The 22,964-nt window shown below is 52.9% G+C and overlaps 1 protein-coding gene across 7 annotated transcripts in view; it reads right to left on the bottom strand.

The window, feature by feature from the left end:
• LOC138727544 (ankyrin repeat and fibronectin type-III domain-containing protein 1-like) overlaps positions 1-22,964 on the bottom strand; it is a 271,747-nt gene that overhangs the window by 19,983 nt on the left and 228,800 nt on the right. The window lies entirely within an intron of this gene.

Genomic DNA, 22,964 nt, shown 5'->3' on the forward strand with positions numbered 1-22,964 from the left:
AACACCTCATCCTCATTGGGTAAAGTCCCCAGCTTCAGCGTGAGCAGGGTCTCACTGCTCTGTAGGACTTTTGCCTGTGAGTCATCCCTTGGAGCACAGAGGCTTTTCAGTGGCATCAAATATCTGATCCCCTCTTGCTGTAGCTTGTGGCACGGTTCCCAGGTGAAGAGCACCAGGTCTAAAGAGCACTTAGTGCAACTACGCTCAACAAGCTTCCCCCAGCTTTGACCTCATCCCCTTGGCTGTCAGGTCAGATGTTGAGGGGCAAGGCTTTCCCCATATGGCCTCACTGGGGAAATATTAAGCAAGGGGTAAGTGTCATTAAAAGCCTGACAGTTGTTTAGGTCACACCAAAATGCTACCACCAAGCTGTGCCTGTGTTGATGATGTTTATAAAGCCATCACACGATATTAATAACAACCTCGATGTGTGCTCTTCATCCTCCTGATTTCAGATCACACACAGTGGGCTGCAGAAGGCCTTGAATGATTTTGCCTTTCATTGACTGATACTTAAAAGTGGAAAATGACAGAATCGTAGAATCATTAGGTTGGAAGACCTCAGAGATCAACTGTACCTGTCCACTACTAAATCATGTCCCCAAGCACCTTATCTTTTAAACACCTCCAGGCATGGGGACTCAACCTGGGCAACCTCTGCCAGGGCTTGAGAACTGTTTCTGTGAAGAAATTTTTCCTAACGTCCAATCTAAATTTCCCCTGATGCAGCTTGAGGCCGTTCCCTCTTGTCCCATCACCTATCACATGGGAGAAGAGACCTGCACCCACCTCTCTGCAACCTCCTTTTAGGTAGTTGTATAGAGCAATAAGGTCTCCCCTCAGCCTCCTCCAGACTAAACAACCCCCGTTCCCTCAGATGCTCCTTGTAAGACTTCTTCTCCAGCCAGTTGTGATGGGGAGGTTGGCTTCTGCCAATCACTCATCTCACCAGCTCCAGCCTACAGATTTTGAGGTCTCAAGTGTGGCCCAAGCTGCAGTGTTGAGTTGTTTCCCTGGACTCTTCAAGGGATGGGCATTATCTAAACATAGGGCTTTATGGACCAGACAGACAATAAACACCAACCACATGAGCTTCAGGCAAGATGACCCTATGCAACTGTGTGGAAGTCAGTGAGATGCACACAGCAGGGTCCTGCTGGTGCTGGTGGGGAGGAAGGGGAGCAGCTCTCCATCAAGAGGGCACAATCACGGCGGGAGAGATATGTACAATGCATATCTCTCAGGGAAGGACTGAAGAACCGTCTCTGGGCTCACTGGGACCTATCTGGCTCTGGATGCAGAGTCCTCAGCTTGCACTTGTGGCAGGCTGAGCACCTCATGTTTCATCATGGACGTGGAGCAGCTCCTGCCATGGCTACTCCTGAGGCCTCCATACACAGCACATACAAGACTCCAGATACCAAAGGAACAGAAATGCATCTCACAGCTCTGCTGTGACTGGTGGACAGAAGTCAAGACAGAAAAGCCACCCAGGCAGAGCGTTCTGGCAAGAAGAGGCAACCAGGAGCACAGGTCTTGACCCACAGACCAAGCCCAAGAAGCAAAGCAGTATCTGACAAACTTCAGAAAGAGAAATAATGGACTTGAGAGACTTAAAAACAGAACCTTGCCTTCTCTCTGATGTTTAAGAGCTCCCCGCTGCCCAAGGCCTCCTTTCTCCACCCTCAGTTGCTGCTCAGAGGTGAAGACAGCTCTTTTAAAAGGCTTGTTGGCAAGATGCCTAATTCCTCTGCAGTTCCCCTTCACCCAGGGAAGCAATGATGCTCTCATACATCACGAAAGGAAGGAACACCCCAAAAGTGTGGCTTAGAGCCTGTTGTGACAGATCCCTACTCCATCCATGCCTGCAGAATCAAGGTTTAAAAAAAAAAAAAAGGAGTGGTGCTTTGGAGCAGAAGCACTTTTTTCCTGCCAATTATAATATCCAGCAAGTGACCAAGCAGAGGCAGATGACACAACCTGGAGGAAGTCCTCTCTGAGATGGTAGGAACAGGAGCAACATGGAGAAACTTCTCACTATTTTCCCTCCTCTAATTTGCTTTTAATGCGAAGTAGAAACGGAAATTATTCAGAGCTCAGGAGTGAACATCAATCTATATTAAACCAGCTGCCCCAAAGATAAAAGAGTTTCCTGCCCTGTGGCTATGAGTCATTTGGACTCAGTGAAATGGTCTTGAATTATCTCAAGCTAAACGCTGCATTGGAGCAACTGATAGCTGAAAACAACACCCACAGATGTCGTTCCCTCAAGGTATGGCCAGTCAACACCAGCTCACCCAGACAGCAAAGGGGAGGTGGTGGAAGGAGGTCCCACCCCCTGTGCCTCCATAGTCTCAGTGCAGCTGAACTGAATTTATCTCAATCACAATCAATTCTTCTTGCTAAATGCACCAAGGAGTATTGAATGTCCAAGTGTTTGTGGCTGTAACGTGGGATGTCCTGCGTACACCAAGGGTGAGTGTAGCTCTGGTCATGAGGTTGGGCTGAGTGTGCTCAAACGAGGCAAGACCTCTCGTGCTCAGATTGCTTTGGAAACAGCCAGGATGTTGATCTTGCCAGCTGATCTCTTGCTGCAAGCTCCCAGTTTGGGGTGAGGTTGGCTGGGTTGGGCTGCCTCTCCCTGATAAGAGTTTTTAGGCTTCTCCTGTCCTTTGTCTGCTCCTTCACGGGATAACTCTACAGTCTGAGTTGGACCATAGTTCAGGAAAGCACCCATGGCAGCTTGTGCTACCAAACCACTGACATCCACGGCACCACAAGGCCGCAACAAGCTCTGCAAAGGCAAAGTCCTTCTCCTCCTCCATGTCCCAAGCCTTCTTATCCTTTCCAAGCATTAACACTTTTCATCATCCATGCTTCAGGATCCCTTTTTCTCAAGCACGGAGCTCTATGGCTTCACTGGAACAGGCTGCCCAGGGAGGTGGTGGAGTCACCTTCCCTGGAGGTGTTTAAAAGACGGTTGGCAGTGGTACTCGGGGACAGGGTTTAGCAGGCAGTGGGGGTTGGGCTGATGGTTGGACTGGATGAGCTTAGAGGGCTTTTCCAGCCTTAACGACCTGGTCATGAGGAGATGGAGCAAAATAGTCCTGCTCTGTGGAAACATCTGCGTGCCTGGAAAATGCACTTGCTCATCGAAACCCGGGTCTAGGGCAAAGCACCAAACCAGATCCAGGGCTTTGCTTGTTTGTTTCCTACAGATTTTCTCTTTTTTCTCCACTTGGCAAACCTGCTGGGTTTTGTTTTGAATGGAGCTGAACCGAGCATGTCTCTTTTGTTTAGCAATAACAACTAACTTATATAGAGCCTGCTCCTGCCAGACATTTTTGTTGGGGCTCCAGAAGCTCAACACCATCAGCTTAATGCTCAGCAGAGCACTCGCTGGCTCAGTGTGACTGCAATGCCAGGAGAGGCTTCACAGCACCTGGGCTGGTTGCAGGGTCTCCCAAGCATCAGGCACTGTTTTAGCAATTCTGGTATGGCTGCAATTGTCCCTGTCACCTCTATTGCAGGCACCCCATTATGCACATAGGTGCTTCCTGAAGAGCTCGTGACCCAAGGCAGCAGAGAGCCACGTCATGGCATGGTCTTGGATTTGAAAACCAACTCCCAGCAGCTCTTTACCAAAATAAATCGGAGGAGGAAATCACGTTAGGGTGAGAAATCCAACATGCCCCCAGATCTGCAGGGGAAGAAGTGGAGGATTCCTCTTCTGAAGCAAGAAGGACACAGTGTCACACCTTGCCGCCCAGGCTGTTCCCTGAATCAAGAAGTTTTTGCATCCCTTGGGGAACACTCGCACTGGGAGTGCAGCAGCTGCAGCACGCGGTGAGAAGCCCTTGGGTCCAGCTTTCATTTGTCTGCTGGAGAGACAATGGCAGCAAGGAAAACTGTGGGCTGGACACACCATGTCCCACACCATGGGGCTGGTTGATGAGTGGGCAGTGTCCTCCTGTGGCACAGCCACATGTCCTGTAAGAGTCTGCACGGCTCATCCCCACCACACTAAATCCCAGGCTCTGAACTTGAGAGAGATGGAGACTTCAGGGCTCCACAAGAGCTTTGGAGCCCACCAAGCAGATCACTTGCTGACAGTCTGTGGAAGCTTCCTATAAAACACCCTGTTTCTGCAGGCCCAGCAGTTGGTTTGGGGAGGAAGGGAGCAGAGAGAGACACTCAAGCAGATTCTGCTGCAAGATGATCATCCTGCTGCTGCTTTCTTTTCTTTTTGTTTTAATTAAGCATCCCATTTTTAAGCGAGCCCAGAAGGAGCCTGTGGCTCAACTCCCATTAAAATACAACCCAAATGAGACTTCCAGTTCCTCGGCACCCTGTGGCAATTTACCATCACGCTTGGGACTGGTTTTGCACTCACACTGAGGTCACAAATCAGCCCATCCTGGCTGTGCCCACCAGGCAGCTCCTTCCACAGCAGCGCCAGGACACCAGGACCTTTCTCAGGTATCATAGTAAGGACGAAGCGTGGTGGCAGGCAGACGATGCTGCCAGTACCACCAACCCATGAGCACCAGCCTTGCAGGGGACACTGGTGGGCACAGCCTTACTCCAGCCACCTGAGTCACCCCTTGAGAGAGGGGAAACCTAAAACGCCAGAGCTTGGCATGGGCATCATCCACAGACCCAGGTTGGGACAGAGGTGCTGGAGGGGAGAAGCGATGTCCACGTCAGGCTGTCAGCTCTGCACCCCAGCCCAGCTCCTCTGCCGTCACTGTTTCCGTGAGGATTTACTCCAGCAGAGGTCTTGGCCCACCCTGCCCAGAGGCTTGCACCTAGAAAAGCTGCTTTCCTGCTTTTACACCACCAAATTTTAAGCTAAGTGGGCAGGTGCAAGGGGGTCCCTGCCTGGAGGGGTTCAGCAGCCCGTGCTCAGGGTGCAACATCCCCTTGTCACCAGCACCGCCTGTGCCCAGGGCACCTCCCAGTGCCAAAGGCCTCACTGGGACGGCAGCTCTGCCCTGGGGCTGTGCCCAGCCCTGGGATCCCCGTCCCAGCCAGGACAAAGCCCTCCTCGCCCCGCTCCGCCAGTGCCAGCCTGGAATTGCTGCTTGCCATTTAGTATCTGAGCGAGGAAGTCTTGGGTGAATGTTCTTGCCATGGGAACAGGCAGTGCTGAGTCTCTTTAATTACATTGTTTTTGTTTGGCTTTTTTTATTAGTTGTGCTGTGGCTTCCCCTCCCTCCCGGCCAGCGGAGCACACGCTAAATATGGCTGGGTTTAAAGTCTGCCGTGAAACCCGAACCGCGGCACCAGACTGGCTGGACTCGGCGCAAGCCAGGGTTACGCGGGACACGCATTCCAGCCGCCACGGTCCTCCTCCGGCCCCGTGCTCCCCTCATCCTGTTCCAACAGAATGAAGCAGCTCTGAGCACAACCACCACGCTCCGAAACACCTATCATCCTCCTTGCTGCACTAAATCCTGCTGAGAACACAACCCTTTACTGCATGGACCCCAAGATGCCCCATCTCATCGCATCCATCACATCCACGCTGCTCCCTACCCCATCTCCATCGCATCCATCACATCCACATTGCTCCCCACCCCATCTCCATCACACCATCACATTTACGCTGCTTCCCACCCCTTCTTCACTGCATCCATCACATCTACGCTGCTCCCCACCCCATCCCCAACACACTATTACATCCACGTTGTTCCCCACCTCATTTTCATCACATCCACGCTGCTCCCCACCCCATCACACCCATCACATCCACACTGCTCCCCACCCCATCTCCATCACACCATTACATCCACGTTGTTCCCCACCTCATCTCCATCACATCCATCACATCCACACTGCTCCCCACCCCATCTCCATCACACCATCACATCCATGTTGTTCCCCACCTCATCTCCATCACATCCATTATGGTTGGGCTCAATGATCTGGTGGGTCTTTTCCAACCTGGTGATTCTATGATTCTATGATCCATGTTGCTCCCCATCCCATCACACCCGTCACTTCCACACCGCTTCCCACGCCAAAGGGCCCTGCCCCACACCTGCCCACCCCACTGCCGGGCTGCCCATGGGGGCTAAAAAGCCTTCTTCCCGCCGGCCACGCCGCTTTCATCTTCCTCTGTGCCCCTTGTTATTTTAAAGGCATTCCAGAGGACGCTTTCAGGCTTGGATGTGGTTTGCTTGGGTTGTTTGTTTTCGTACTGGAGGTTTTATGATCGCATTGGGAACGAACCCTAATTGAGCTGCAATTCGAATTGCAGTCCGTGGGTATTTGTTTCATTTTTGGAAGGGCTTAAACGGCAGCACAGCTTAGGCTGGAGAATGCATTTGGTTTTAACTGGAACCTGATGGAGACAAGACTGAGCAGGACAGGCTGCCCCGTGCCAGGACTGCAGCCCATGGGGAAGCCCGGCGTGGCCGCTCCGGCGCCAGGGACCCACACAGCAGCTAGCAGCGCCAGGAGCGCCTGCAGCCCTGCGACCACCCAAAAGCCCTGCGGCTGGGCAGGAGGGAGACACAGCCAGGCCTGTGTACAGCCCCAGGGGCTCACAGCCACCCTGCAACCCTCTATGCCCTGCAATCCCCTGCGCCCTGCATCCCCCTGCATCCTGCAACAACCCTGCACCCTGCAACTCCCTGTGCCCTGTAACCCCCTACTCCCTGCAATCGCACCTTGTAAAACCCTGCTCCCTGCAATCTCCTGCACCCTGCAGCTCCCTGCATCCTGCAACAACCCTGTGCCCTACAACTCCCTGTGCCCTGCAATCACACCCTGGAATCCCCTCCACCCTGCAACCCCTTGCTCCCTGCAATCTCCTGCACCCTGCAGCCCCCTGCGTCCTGCAACAACCCTGCTCCCTGCAATCTCCTGCACCCTGCAATCTCCTGCTTCCTGCAATCTCCTGCACCCTGCAGTCTCCTGCGTCCTGCAACAACCCTGCTCCCTGCAATCTCCTGCAACCTGCAACCCCCTGCTCCCTGCAATCTCCTGCATCCTGCAATCTCCTGCAATTCCCTGCGCCCTGCAGCCCCCTCCATCCTGCAACAACCCTGAGCCCTGCAACTCCATGCCCTCCAACCCCTTGCTCCCTGCAATCCCCTGCACCCTGCAACCCCCTGCACCCTGCAACCCCCTGCACCCTGCAATCCCCTGCACCCTGCAAATCCCTGTGCCCTGAAATTCCCTGCGCCCTGCAGCCCCCTGCATCCTGCAACAACCCTGCACCCTGCAACTCCCTGTGCCTTGCAACTCCTTGCTCCTTGCAATCTCCTGCACCCTGCAGCTCCCTGCAACCTGCGATCCCCTGCACCCTGCAATTCCCTGTGCCCTGCAAACCTCTACATCCTGCAAAGTTCTGGCCCCTGCAAACCTCTCCACTTCAGAGTCTGTGACCTTGTGCTCACGCAGCACCCCAGAGAGGGAGCTCAGCACCTCTGCCTGGGCCATTCAGCCCCGGGGGCTTGGCTGGGCAAGTCAAGTTGGTAGCTGCCTCCAGACCTGAGCTGCTTGCAGGGACAGGGCAGCAGAAACAGAGAGGACCTAAAGGTCAGCGCCCAAACTGCCCTTCACAGGATCTACGTCGGTGTCAACTTCTGCTGACCGTGCCCTGTGCCAACTGCCAGGACAAGCAGTTCAGCCCAAGCACCCAAAATGTGCCCGATGCCTCTGGCACCCACAACCAGCTGGACCTTTGCAGGTAGGGACGGGAGGACAGAGGGGTTTCCAATGCACAGAGGGACTGGCTGAGCACCTGCTCCGCATTGCAACGGCGCTTCCTTCTGTCCTTCCAGGAGCTCACAAGCCCGGATGCTGGAGCAGGTCAGTAACGCTCTGGAAGATCCCCCCGACCTGCTGGCACCATCCTGGCTAAATCAGACTTCCGCATATTAAAAGCGGATGAGCGGCAGGATTCACTGCCCCTCTTGCAGGAAGAAACCCTATCCCAGCGTGGCTTGCCAGGAACGAGCGCTGCTCTGAGCCACAGATGCATGCGTGCAAACTCTGCTTGGGGGTATCAAATGCAGAAGCTGAGTCACACGATGCCTGGTCTCAAAGATCATGGAAGGCAAAAGGAGAGAGAAAAAAATATCTCTATGGGGTCGCAGGGCCCCAGCTTGGACCCAGGCGGAGCAGAAGGTGAGTGCTCAGTGTGGGGATGCTCAGATCTGCAGCTGGGACCTGGCTGCCATGCTGGGAGGAGAGAGAAGGGAGGTGAGGTTCACACTCATCAAAGCTTGGTCCTGTCCCCTTTCTTGAGCCCTGACACCCCAAGGAAGGGAGCTGGGCAGGGAGCTGTGAAGCTGCTGCAGCAACCCCAGCACATGCATCTGAGCCCTCTCCTGATGGAAGACGGGGCCTCCTGCTGGCTGAGGTTTACCTGCTGTCTTCATCAGACCAGAGCTTTTCCACCTTGTTTCACTTAATTCTCCCTCCAGCTGCAGAAAGCTTTGAGGTACCATCAGGTGGGGAATCATAGAATGGCCTGAGTTGGAAGGGACCTTAAAGATCATCTAATTCCAATCCCGCTGCCATGGGCAGGGACACCTCCCACTGGATGAGGCTGCTCGAGGCCCCATCAACCTGACCTCAAACATCTCCAGGGATGGGGCAGCCACCATTTCTCTGGGCAACCTGTTCTAGTAAGCTCAAGTGGAGGATAGCGGAGTTTGTGGAGGAGTTGTCATAGGCTTCAGGACAGTGAGAAGGAAAGATTTCCATCCTAATATAAAAGAGCAGCATCAAAATCCACAGTAATCACCAGGTCAAACCTCCAGCCACCAGGACACCCTCATCCATCCATGCACTGCTGTGACCACTGCTGCTAAACACACCCATGGGAGAGACAGGGGTGCAAATGCCCTTTCCCAAAGCTTCCCCGGACATGGGAGCACTGAGAAATGCTCTGTCATGGAGCATTGTCTCAACTTCTCCTGGTCTAGAGACAAGACACGGACAAGTTGACCTGAGCTCTGTCCCTTGCTCTGCCACTGAGGGCAAGAGGCAGGTGATGTCCACAGCCAGTGCCTCACGTGCCATGCAAGGGAAATGGAGATAAAGACAGTGTTATCTCCTGTAAAGCACTTTGAGACTTGCTGCTGAGGAGCATTGAACAACCACTTGCGCTCCATGCAGTCACCACTCCTTCCCTGGCTTCTGTGGGCCAGGATGGCATTGCCAGAGCTCCTCTGAGGGTGGCCACCATGCACCACACCCCTGCGAAACACCTAGGACCCCAGGACCCAGGGAGAAATACTAACTTGTCTTACCCTATGGTGGCTCAAGTGTGCCTGGGAGATGCTCTGTGTTTCAGCGTGGCCTCACATCAGGGCAGCAACCCCCACTGGCTCCTCCTCACCCCTGCTGAGCCCCATGAGGGCTGCCTCCTCCACACTCCTGGGATGGTCACACATGCACCCAGACCCCTTGCTACGGTTCCAACTCTGGTAGCGCTCCCCACTCTGGTGGAAACCCTGCTCCTGGGAGCTGCATCTCCATCGCCTGGTGCAGCTCGCCCCAGCACTGAGGCACCACCACACACATGTGGGCTGAGGCCGACAGACTCATCACAGCAGTGAGAGGTCACCAATTTGAACCCAGAGTTGAAAGGATGACAAGCAAATCCTTTACCCTCCTGCGCCACCTGGTGCCCCCAGGAAGAATGCGCTAGCGAGAGCTGGACTTCCATGGCAAACACCTCTTCTCCAAAGCCATGAAATTGTAGAAAATTGGCCCAAAAAGGAATTCTGGAGGTCACTGGAGCTCATTCTCCCATATATGTGGCTGGTGTCCACCTGCAGCCATCTACATCCTACCTGTGCTTTGTGGCCCTCCAGGAGACCTACCCAGCCCATCGCTGGGATGTCCCATCTGGTGGAAAACCACCTTCAACCCATTGTCCTACCCAAGCCATCCAGCCAGAGAGGGACCAAGCTGCTCAAGCGTGCTGAAGCTGCACGATGGAAACCAGCACTGCTGGCTGAAGAGTTCCAGAGCTGCACCCAAAGGGGTTATAAAATGCAGGCCACAGACATTGATCTCGGCAGGGAGGAGGAGACGACGGCCAAGACACAATGGAAGAAAAGACAAACGCACACACCCAGCTCCAGAGCTGCTGCCCAGCTAGGCAATGTTCCTGGAGTTAGAAAAGCCCTTTCCTGCTGGAAGGCAACGAGCAGGACCCAGCCGGCAGCACTGGGCACATTGGCATCTACCCACAGGGTGTCCCTGGCACCAGTACCGAGAACAGCCACCCACCCGGCTGGGGAGCTGCGTGTCCCAGGCCAGCTCCCCGTTCGGCACAGCTTCACACCAGGATTTGCTCCTGGCTTGTTCCACGACCAGCTCCCAGCCCAGCACCCACTGGGGTCTCCTCTGAGAGGAGCGACCAACTCCACCATGGAGCCCTGGTGCTGGTCTCATGCCAGCACCACCTAACACGATGCCAGAGGAGCTGCTTCACTGCCACTCAACTACAAAAACCCTCATGTATTCCAGAACCAAACCTTCTTTCCATGCAGCTCCAGTGGAGCCAGGGTCCAAAGGTTGCAGTCCTAGAGGAGATGCCGGTGTTTTTTAACACTTTGCTAGAAGACACCCCACAAGTGCTCAAGTGCTCTTGTAACAGCACGAGCTGGAGAGACATCCAGCCAGGCCTCCTGCTGGCTGGAGTTTACCTGCTGTCTCCATAAGACCAGAGCTTTTCCACCTTGTGTGTCACTTAATTCTCCTTCCAGCTGCAGAAAGCTATAGAAAGCTTCTCAGGTGGAGAAGCTCAAGCTGAGCATAATGGAGCCTGTGGAGGAATTGCCAGAGGCCCCAGGACAGCAAGTAGAAAAGATTTCCATCCTAATATAAAAAAATGACATCAAAATCCACAGTAATCACCAGGTCAAACCTCCAGCCATCAGGACACCCTCATCCATCCATGCGAGAGATAGGGGTGCAAATGCCCTTTACCAAGGTCTCCTAGGACATGGGAGCACTGAGAAATGCTCTGTCATAGAATCATAAAATCATAGAATCATAGAATAGTTTGAGTTGGAAGGAACCTTAAAGATCATCCAGTTCCAACCACCCTGCCATGGGCAGGGACACCTCCCACTGGATCAGGCTGCCCAGAGCCTCATCCAACCTGGCCTTGAACACCTCCAGGGATGGGGCAGCCACAACCTCCCTGGGCAACCAGTTCCAGGACCTAACCACTCTCATAGGGTAGAAATTCCTCCTTATGTCTAGTCTAAATCTGCCCCTCTCCAGTTTAAAGTCATTACCCCTTGTCCTATCACTACAGGCATTTGTAAACAGTCCCTCCCCAGATTTCTTGTAGCCCCTTCAGGTATTGGAAGGTCACTATAGTGTCTCCTTGGAGCCTTCTCTTCTCCAGGCTTAACAACCCCAACTCTCTCAGTCTGTCCTCATCTGGGAGGTGCTCCAGCCCTTGGATCATCCTTGTAGCCTCCTCTGGACCTGTTCCAACAGCTCCTTCTCCTTCTTATGTTGAGGATTCCAGAACTAGACACAATACCAGATGAGGTCTCACAAGAGAGGAGCAGAGGGGCAGAATCCCCTCCGTCCCTGCTGGCCACACTGCTTTGGATGCAGCCCAGGACACAGTTACTTCCAGGGCTGCGAGTGCACATTGCCGGCTCATGTTTAGCTTCTCACCAACCAGCACCCCAAGTCCTTCTCCTCAGGGCTGCTCTCAATCACATCATCCCCCATTCTGTATTGAAACCGGAGGTTGCCCTGACCCAGGTGTAGGACCTTGCACTTGGCCCTGTTGATCCTCATGAGGTTCCCATACCCCACTTCTCCAGTCTGTCCAGGTCCCTCTGGATAACATCTCATCCTTCCAGTGTGGCAACTGCACCACTCAGCTTGGTGTTATCTGCAAACGTGCTGAAGGTGCACTCAATCTCACTGTCTATACCATTGATGAAGATATTAGTCAACATTGAGATATTAAACAGTCATTGAGCATTGTCTTAGCTTCTCCTAGTCTAGAGACAAGACAGGGACAAGTTGATCTGAGCTCTGTCCCTTGCTCTGCTAGTAAGGGCAAGAGGCAGGTGATGTCAGTGGATTTGGTGGCCAGCGTCTCTTTGCAGATGGGGCCTTCAGCAGGCAGCCTCTGGTGAGCTCGCCCAAGAACACACAACCTATGCTGGCCAGAGGCTAATGACTGGAGCAAATTTGTGTTGGTTTCCACAAGGAATGCTGCCAAAGTTGAAGTCTTTTCCAGAGCATGGACGCACCAGAAGTCCTCAAATGGAGAGATGTGAGAAAAAAACCTGAACAAGCTTCAAGTCAGGTCTAAACCTCTTGGCTTCACCATCACCAAGAGGCTAGGAAACATCTCCCAGAGCTGGGAACATCAATGCACACTGGATGCTGCTGTCTCATTTCTCCCCCTCACCACCTCCTGGATGAGAGCAAGGGTGGAGACACCCTCATACTTCTAATCCACCATGCTCCTCACCCTGCTTCTCCTGGCTGTGTGCTGCAGGACAGCTTCCTCGGGACCAAGTTGCCCTTGGACCTGGCGAGCCCTCTAACTGCCTGGTGGCACATACTAGCCTGGGATGCCACACGTTGTTCCTCATGCTGACATGGACTTGCTCAAGCTGCAATCATAGAATCATAGAATCACTAGGTTGGAAAGGACCCATCAGATCATCGAGTCCAACCATTCCCATCAATCACTAAACCATGTCCCTCAGCACCTCATCCACCCGTCCCTTAAACACATCCAGGGAAGGTGACTCAACCCCCTCCCTGGGCAGCCTGTTCCAGTTCCCAATGACCCTTTCCGTGAAAATTTTTTTCCTGATGTCCAGCCTGAACCTCCCCTGGTGGAGCTTGAGGCCATTCCCCCTTGTCCTGTCACCTGGGAGAAGAGCCCAGCTCCCTCCTCCCCACAACCTCCTTTCAGGTAGTTGTAGAGAGCAATGAGGTCTCCCCTCAGCCTCCTCTTCTCCAGGCTAAACACCCCCAGCTCTCTCAGCTGCTCCTTGTAAGACTTGTTCTCCAGCCCCCTCACCAGCTTCATCGCTCTTCTAAAACACACTTTTCAATTTATGGTGCCAACAAACTCTTGGTCCAGGGTGTTTCTTTTCCTCCGTAACCCCCAGTTCTTCTGGTGACAGACTAAAGGATGTGGTATGAGCACAGACGTGGAAGCAGTGTGATTCTGGGTAAAATGTGGGAGCAGGACGAGGTTACCTCTGCCACAGACCACCCAGCTGACCCTGAGCGGGTCACTAAAGCCCTAGTGGTGCCCTGGGGTGCTTACTGTCCAACCTAAGACCAGGGAGAACAGCACTTTTGGCAGGATGGTCTCAGCATAGCCCAGGGACAGCTCTCTCTCTCTGCTGGCATTTCCCCTAGGGTGAAGATTGGCTGCTCAGGCAGCAGATACCTCCTCCACAGCAGAGCAGCAGGATGAGGGGAGCATGCTGGTGCATGAGGAAGGCAGCCTTAGGTCCCCGCGCAATACAGCATTGCGTTCCTGACCTGCCTGCATCATCAGGAAAGAAAACAGCCAAAGAAACTTCAGGAGTTCATGTGAAGTTCATGCTCCATGAGTAAAACTGCTTTTCTGCCGGCCACAAGCCTCCCAGAGCTCGTGACCGGAGCAGAGTAGGGCCAGGAGAGCACTGGGAGGATGAAGCCTCCGCCTTCCACTTGCAGAGAAAGCAGGCAAGTGCTCCACCGTCTTGTCCATGTACTCACTTAAGATGCTCCAAGTACACCCTCACAGCTGAGGTTTCCTCAGACAGCCCCTTGGGCAGCCAGCAAGATATTGGGTGCAGACAAGGAAAGCAGGAGCATTAGCTAAAGGTTATGCTGGCTTATCTGTGGCCAGAAGCAGCTTCGTTGCATCCTGGGATTTGGCTGTCTCTGCCCTTGAGGCTGTTCCCTGGCACAAGGGCCCCTGATGAGTCTCTCCTTCAAGGCTTGCATCTTCTGACACAGGCCAGGCTTGCAGCAAGGCTGAAGGCTCCATCGCCCAGTAGGAGTGAGCACGTTCTGAATCCAGAGCCTGGTGCACAGTGACATTTAAACCCAAAAACATGTTTGATGAGTACCCCTGCCTGGATCTCCCCAGACTTGGAAGAAGTGGCTTGCCCACCTCTGCTCCTGCCACTGTTTCTGACCAGAATAACTGATTCCTCTTCCTCAGTGAAGGTGCTGATGAATGAGAACACAACTTGGAGGGGATAAAAAAGACTCCCCTTTTGAGTATCTGCTCCATGAGCAGTGGAAGTCTCAGACATGCAGGACACCTCACGCAGCACAGAAACCTTGGCCTTGGTGCTCTTTGCTGAAGTGCTAACAGGCACCAACCGCTCCAGGTTGTGATCCCAAAGTGGATCCAGCCAGATTGCTATTCCCAAAGTGTGGGAGCTAGCCCACATCTTGTCTCTGGGGCTGGGGGAACTGGATTTGCCAGCAGAAGACCCCAGTTGCAAAGTGTCAGCATTGCTGTGCTCCTTCTAAAGAGTGAGAAACCCAGGCACAAAGAAGGGCAGATCTTGTCATCAGTTGTTCAGTGGGCCAGGAGAAGCCAGGTCCTCTCTGCTGCCTGCAGTTTGTCCCTGTCACTCAGCCCAGGCCACTCTCATTTGTGATGGGTGAAAGCTCAGAAGATTGGATGAGTCAATTTGGGTCCTGGCCACTTTAGCACTTAAGCATGAAACCTTAGTGTGAAAAGCAGAAACAAGGCTGCGGGAAGAGCTGAGTAACCACGCTGCCAGATCTACCTGCAGTCCCTGCATCTCAGAGGCTGCAACAGCCACGTGCTCAGAAGTCTGCAGGGTTTGCATGGAGAACACCAACTCAACAAGCCACAGCATCCTGATGAAGGTGATGATGGCTGCTCTTGGGGCAATCCTGACAATGTCAAGAAGAGATGTTTCTTGGAGCTCCGCTCAGCTCAGCAGCTGCTTTGGTGGCTGTGCTTAACAAATGCCCCCACATAACATCATACAAGCTTTTTTCAAAGCTCAGAAACAGCAGGTTTTCACAGCAGACCATCAGTAAGGACCCTGCTCTGACTTCAGGCTGGAGAGATTTACCTCCCAGCTACTAATGGGTGAGCCCTTATAGGTCTTGTTGGAACACCTCTTGGGTGGAAACCAGACTCTGTCTGAATAGACCTGGAGGGGACTCGGGTGAACCTCTGCACCACAGGTAGAATGAAGACTACGTACAGCTTCTCATGATGACACTGGCACCTGTCACCGAGTGTCCAATTCCACTTTGGACAAAGCAAAATATGAACTGAGCCTTTTCCTGGCCCCCAAACTGGAACATTTATCAGATCTGCACTATTTTTCACTGCCCACATGGAAAAACATCTTCCACATTGCCCAACAGCTTTTTGTGGGAGAAGATCTTCATCTCTGTCCAACCTTCCCCAATAACCATGCAAATAAAGGCAACAAAGGCAAAGTGGGATGAGGAGACAAATGCCCCTGGGGAGGCAAGGGGCACAGGAAAGACATGGAGCTGTTAGAGTGAGTCCAGAGGAGGCCATGGAGATGATCCGAGGGATGGAGCACCTCTGCTATGAGGACAGGCTGAGAGAGTTGGGGTTGTTCAGCCTGGAGAAGAGAAGGCTCTAGGGAGTCCTTAGAGCAGCTTCCAGTGCTGAAAGGGGCTCCAGGAAAGCTGGGGAGGGGCTTTTGATCAGGGAGGGCAGGGACAGGAGAGAGGGAATGGTTTTCAGGTGAAAGAGGGGAGATTGAGATGAGATTTTAGGGAGAAATGTTGTTATATGTAATAAGGATAAAAGTTGATTTTCCACAAATAAACTGTTCTTTTCAAATGCTTTCTTAAAGGCAACCCAAACTTTCAGGCAGTTATTTTGAGGGGTTGCTCTTCCCCAGCCCCACCAGTGAGTCCCTTATAGTCAATGCTGGATCTCTGTTCCACCAACTCTGGGGGAGGGCAAACTCCTGCTCCCCCTCTTTACCCAGAACTATCAACAAAGCTGGGCTCTCAAACCATGTCTATCCATGCCTAGCTCAACACCAAAAGCTCTAGGGCTCCCTAGTTGGTGTCTATCTTGCTCATGGAGAGGTGTTCTGGGAGAGGGGATGGTGGCACTGGGAGCAGGCAGCCAAGCCCCATCCTGCCCTGGTCCAGAGAGTGTCTGCAGGCAGAGCCATCTTTGTTCGCTGGGTTGTAGACCCTCTTGACCACAATTATCACCCATAAACTGAAGCTCAGGCTGCTCAGAGACCTTGGGCGAGGGGCCCTGCTGCGGGCTGGCTCCCTGCACAGCCAGCACGCCCTGGTGGACCTCAGCACGGTGTGGAAGTCCGGCTCCCATACGGCTAATTCAATAAGTCACAGATCCCATGACTTCATAAGGCAGAGAGGCTCCACAGCTATTAGGGGAATTGGGAGCGGGGGGAGGAGGAGCTGAAATGGAGAAGAGATGGAGCCGGGGAGGGTGGAAAGGGGGAAGCTAAGACAAGCAGCAGAACAAAACATCACATAAATCATGAGGAGCTGCTGAAATACCAGAACAAATGACCCCATAGCTTGGCCATTGTTCCCGAGCGAGGGCTTAAAGTGCTCCCAGTTGAGACAAAGCGCCTCGCGTTTCATTTCAACACTGTGCCGGCCTGTCCGGGACCTGTGCTCAGCACGACTGAGCTGGGGGAGGCTGCATTTCACCCCAGATCGATGGCTGCGACCGGTGGGATGGGGGAGGCGAAGCTCTCAGCAAGGCTGGTGGCCCCACACCCCAGCTGGGGCACCCACATCTCAGCCTGCCCTGAGCATCTCTGTGTCCACATGCCCACGCACCTCTCAGGCTCTGGCACACTTCCTCTTGCATTGAAAGGCTCAGGACCTGGTTTTCCCTTTTATTTTCCCTCGCTTAGGCCAAGAGCTTCCTTGACTGGGAAAAGAAGGGGCTCCAAACCTCCTCCTGGATGCGCGGATTTAGTCAGGAGTAAGACAGTTTGTGTAGGGCTGCGAAATCCAGAGGAGCTCTGAGCTCTCTGCCTTTACAGTTTGGCTCCTCCTCACCTCCCAGAAAGTTGCAGACAATTCCCTTTGTGCTGGCTCTCCCAGCAAGGGGAAGACTGGTGAGCAGCGTGCCCTGTATGACCATCGACTGCTGAGATGGGAACAGCGCAAGGCTCTCCTCGAGCTTCGCAGTAGCAGCCCTGCAGTGAACTGGCTCAGGAACAGTCAGATGGATCAGCTGGCAGCTCAGCACCTCCCACGGGTTCTGCAGCCCCAGGGGACAGTGGGATTCGGGTGCCAGGAGACGAGGAGCCTGTTGATGGGGACAGGTCATCACACTGGCTGTCTCGTCAGCTGCTATAGCAGGAGGCTGAGCAGCGCCGGGCACCTCCAGGGCACACATTTCCTACCCTAGAGCACCAGCTTAGGGTGAATTCCCACAACCTCCAGACCACTTGAAACCAAAGGGGAAACATTATTACATTATACTATAATGAAAACAGTAACACAGAATCCCTAGCTCAGAAAAGACCTTTGAGATGATGGAATCCAACACTTCCATAACACATCTTTTGCTTTATAATCGAACCTGAAAAACAGGGCTGAGTGCAACAGCAGTCGTGTGTGCCACCTCGGCCAGCCCAGTGGTGCCAGTGTGGCTCCCATGCCTGGCAGCTGCAGCTCCTGCCCTCATGGCCCCACGGTCCCATTGCAGAGGGATGCTCACCGGCCGTTAAACCCAGCCCTGCTGCTGGACATCCCAGGAAAACCACTCCACACCTCCCCACCCGGGTGGGCACAGCTTGTGCCCGGAGCTGCCCTGCAGGCAGGGCTCCATATCCCTGCTTCGTGAGCAGAGGGGAAGCGAGGAGCTGAGATTCAGCCCCGTGCCAGGGGTCAGGCAGCAAAACAAGATGCAGGCAGGGCTGAACCCGAGCTGGCTGGCTGACTTGAAGCACCAGACGAGATGCTCCTGCCAGCATTGCTTTAACAGCTCGTGGTGGGCAGCCAGCGAGCAGAACCGAGATAACGGGACGGGGGAAGCGAGGAATGTGCTGCATTTTTCCTGAGCCGCTATGGGAATAGGCTATTCCGACCACAGATCACAGGGAAGCTGGCTGACATGGAAAACTTGAAGAGCTCGAATAGAAAAGGCAGCAAGTAGAAGTAAACAATCTAGAAGAAGAAAACAGGAAAATTGAGGTGAATGAGGTGAGTACAGGGACAAGGAGGGAAGGCGAGCAGAGGAATAAATGGAAGAAGGAAAATCAGACCAAGAGGTAGGAAAGGAAAAGGAACAGACAAATGAATGCCATGAGGACAAAGCTGCTGGGGCTGGAACTCCCAATGAGCACAAGAGCTGGAAGGATGCAAGAGCAAGACAGAGGATCCCAGGCTCCGCACACAGAAGAGTAAACCAGCAGAACCAGCCCTTTTATTGGATTAAGACTCACTTAAGAGGAAAGATGAATGCGGATCATTTCTCAGGTGACACGTACAAGAGGAGAGGTGGCTCTCTTTGCCTTGATTCACCCTAAGGGGAGAGAAAAGGGATTGCTGGTGTTTCTGGGTTGCTGTAGGGACAGTGGGAAGGCTCCACACGAGCCACCCGCTTTTGAGTTCTTCACTTCAACAGCAGAAGGTGGTAAGCATCAAATAAAGAGTGCTTTTGTCTCTCACGCCTTCGTGCTGTTGAGGCTTTGGAGCGAGATGAGTATCACAGACCAGCATAAACTAAGGCTTTAATAAATCGGTTGCTTTATCCTTCCTTGCCTCAATTACCAGGTTTTGCTTCATTTGGAGCCCAAGCTGCCCAGCAAAGAGGAGAAAGGAATCAGCAAACCTAACTCAAAGCAGGCAGGAGCAGCCCCCAGGTTTCTCTCTCAAGTTTGGGAAAGCCTCACACTCCTCTGCTCCCCTCGGTGCTTCTCTCTGGGTACCTCCCAGCAGCAAGAAACCAGCTCGCAGGAGCAAGGAGCTCAGGTGATTGACACATTCACTGCCCCAACACTGGGGACTTTGTGGGGCTGACTTTGTAAAAAAAAAAAAGAAAAAAAAAGCCTAAAAAAAGCCTAATAATGAAGTTTTTCTTTCAGTAAACAACGTATAAATGAAAGAAGTGTTTTCTCAAGACTTCGCTTTTTCCTTGCCTCCTCTCCCTCCTCCCCAACAATTTTTTTTTAATAAGTGGAACTAACGAGGCTCCGCTCAGTGCCGGCTGCTCTCGGGAGCAGGACCATGCTCCGCTTGCCTGGAGCAGCACAGAAACACGTGTCGTGCGAATAAAGCCTCCCTTGTACCTGGGGAGAAATGCGACCTGGAGAGGGGATGAGGGGAGGGATCTGTTGTCCCCATCCCACCTGGCAGTGCTCAGTGTAGGGGACACGGTGTCAGACAGACACTGTGATGCTGTACAGCTCCTTCTCTTCTTCCTCAGCTCCACACAGCCCTACCTGAGCCCCCGAAAAACAGGGGATGCTGGAAAACTGCCCCAGCTTGCCCTGCACAGGGATGAGAGGTAAGGATGTTTTCTGCTGTGGCAGGCACGAGAGGATGGACTGATAGTGTTCTGGGAAGAATTTCAGGCAGAAAACACTAATCTCCCACCAGACTGACACCCAGCTTCTCCAAGCAATGGGCACTGATGATTTAGTGCTTATAATCTCTGCCTCCTCCTTGGCAACGGGTAGCAGCAGGCCCACGAGCCCTTCCTTGCTTTCAAGCCTCAGGATTAAAATGGGCTGGATTCTTAGGGACTGCCAATTTGGGAAAACACAGTCCATTGCTTTCCCATCCTCCTCCTACCCACATGGGATGAGCTGAAGCCCCCATATTCAACCTCTGCACAGAAGCAGATAAAATGAAGCAGTGGTGACCTTGAGTTAAGCTTATCAATACCTACAGATTTGATGCATGCAGATATTTGCTCTGGAAGCCAAATTAGGCATCCGGAGATTTTCAAAGGCACAAGCCATGCCTTCTGTTGGCTGCAGCACCCAACGGCCTTGCACATCTCATGCAACGTGCGGGTCAAGCCAGAGCAGCAGCATCCACAGCTTGAAAGGGCCTCCTGTGATGGTTTGGAGTGACTGAGGCTGCTGATCCCACTATGATGATCATGCAGCCCTGAAGAGGTGTGGTGGAAGGATAGAAGCGATGTTTCACGCAGGGAAAAGCCCAGTCCTTTTGCAGGACAATGTCTGCAGAGGATGCTGAAGCTTGCATGGGAAAAGGCTCCGAGTGCCTCCTTGAGTGCAAGCCTGCATGTATGGACCAGGCACACACACCACCAACATGTAGGAAAACAGCTTGCTCGTTGTGCCAGGGATGCAGCTCCATGTCGAGCGCGCAGGTGCCCCCAGCTGCTTTTTAGACACCAGACTGTGTGGACTGGATCAGGCTGCCCAGGGAGGTGGTTGAGTCACCTTCCCTGGAGGTGTTTAAGGGATGGGTGGATGAGGTGCTGAGGGGCATGGTTTAGTATTTGATAGGAATGGTTGGACTTGATGATCTGGTGGGTCTTTTCCAATCCGGTGATTCTATGATTCTATGATTCTATGACATCAAAGCCAGGCAACTTCCCGCACTGCAACACCACGGGGGCTTTGGGGTGCTCTGCTCAACCACAGCACCAGGGAGAGGGTTACCAAGCACACTGAGATGGTTTGGGGCAGGTAATGGGCAGGATCTTCATCCTGCTGCTGCCTGCTCAACTTCTTGTCATCCTGCCTGGGTCACCCCTCCTCTGTGCCCAGACACTGAGTGCCAGCGAGCCCCAGCACCTAAGTCCCAGCATCTCAGCTGCAGGGTGAGCGTCTGATCCAGCTCAAGTTATCTCCAACCATGGATAAAACCCACAGCTGTGGGTTTACCCCCCTGCAGCCCGTCTGTCCTGCCCATGTTCCTGCAGAACTGGGGCCAGGTCCTGCTCTTTCAGGCCCCATGCTTTCTATTCTCCATCTCCAATGGGATGGCACATGGCAAACTGAAGGTGAAGGCGATTTCTCCTCAACAAGAGCTCATTTCAAGCTGGCTTACAAAGTCACAGAATCATAGAATCACTAGGTTGGAAAAAAGCCACTGGATCATCAAGTCCAACCATTCCCATCAATAATCCCATAAAATAAATAAATCCCATCAATAAATCCCATAAAATAGCATCATCTACAGCTGCTGCTTTGTCACTGCTGGTCCTGGGAAGACCTTAGAGCAGCTTCCGGTGCTGAAAGGGGCTCCAGGAAAGCTGAGGAGGGGCTCTTGATCAGCAGTTGTAGGGATAGGATGAGGTGAAATGGTTTTCAGTTGAAAGAGGGGAGATTGAGATGAGATTTTAAGAAGAAATGTTTTGCTGTGAGGGTGGGGAGGCCCTGGCCCAGGTTGCCCAGAGCAGTGGTGGCTGCCCCATTCCTGGAGGTGTTCAAGGCCAGGCTGGATGGGGCTTGGAGCCCCTGATCCAGTGGGAGGTGTCCCTGCCCATGGCAGGAGGTGGAACTGGATGGGCTTTGAGGTCCCTTCCAACCCAAACCATTTAATGATTCGATGATTCTGTGATTCTATGATTCTATGACCATGGCATCCCTGCCCTTTCCCTCCAGCATAATCCAGGGCTTGTGATGCCTGCTGTACAAATCCAGGCAGCTGGCACCTTCTTGGCATGGACACAACCATGGAGAAGAACCAGTGTAGCTCCTGCAGGATGAAGAGCATCCTCCACACTCCTCAGCAAGGACCAAGGCCCCCATCCTGCTTTGCAGATCCAGCCCATGGGAAATGGCAGAAAGATTATGAGATCTGAACAACCCAAACCCCTGTGAATCCATAACTCTAAAAGAGAGTCAGTGACTTCTCTTACATCATTAAAATGAATAAAGTGAAACTCTGTTGGTTTCTAATGAGTTCTTTGCTTTTTTTCCTATTTGGTAGACTACAAATTCCCATATTTGTCTCTTTGGAGGATCTGCATTAATTACAGCTCAGCTTTCCTGCTTCCATCGTTTCAGCAACGGGAAGAACGTTGTGCAACTGGAGAAGAAAGCATCTGTCACGAAATAGCTCACATTCTTTGTCTGGCCCCATGAATACCTGCCAGCTTTGATGCCGAACTAACCTCACAGATAGAGGAAGCCTTTGAGCAGGACTCCACACCCTCACACCAAAGTGTTAGAACGTATGATAAATGCCAGAAAGATCTCCAAAAAACAGCAGGGAAAACAAGAACCGAGCTTGACATTCTTGCAATCTCTAAGCATTTTTTTTTCTGTTTAAAGTTCTACCTTCCTTTATCCATCTAAGGCAGCAGAAAGCCATGTAATTTCCAGTTCTTTTAAATATCCTTAGCAGGTCACCTCTAACGCTGGGCGGGCTGGCTGTGATCCGCTTCCAAGGTTGTTGCATCAGAGCTTGGAAACCCGGGATAAATGAATCCATGCTCAAACAGGGAGGCATGTTGGGAAGCAAGGGGTTGGGGATGTATGCACTGAGAGCATCCAAAAGGAGCACGGAGAGGGAGAATTGAGGGAGAGAGGAAGGGAAGGAAGGAAGAGGGAGAGGGGAGAGGGGAGAGGGGAGAGGGGAGAGGGGAAAGGGAAAAGGGGAAAGGGGAAAGGGGAAAGGGGAAAGAGGAAAAAATAAAGGGGAAAGAGGGAAGGGGAAAGAGGAAAGAGGAAAGGAGAAAGGGGGAAAGAGAAAGGGGAAAGGGGAAAGGGGAAAAGTGAAAGGAGAAAGGGGAAAGGGGGAAAGGGGGAGGGGGAAAGAGAAAAGGGGAAAGGGGGAAGGGGAAAGAGGAAAGGGGAAAGCAGGAAGAGGAAAGAGGAATGGGGAAAGGGGAAAGGGGAAAGGGGGAAGGGGAAAGAGGAAAGGGGAAAGCAGGAAGAGGAAAGAGGAATGGGGAAAGGAGAAAGGGGAATGGGGGAAGGAAAAAGGAAGGAGGGAAGGGAAGGAGGGAAGGGAAGGGAAGGGAAGGGAAGGGAAGGGAAGGG

The sequence above is a fragment of the Phaenicophaeus curvirostris genome, chromosome 16, assembly GCF_032191515.1.
Source record: "Phaenicophaeus curvirostris isolate KB17595 chromosome 16, BPBGC_Pcur_1.0, whole genome shotgun sequence".
NCBI lineage: Eukaryota > Metazoa > Chordata > Aves > Cuculiformes > Cuculidae > Phaenicophaeus > Phaenicophaeus curvirostris.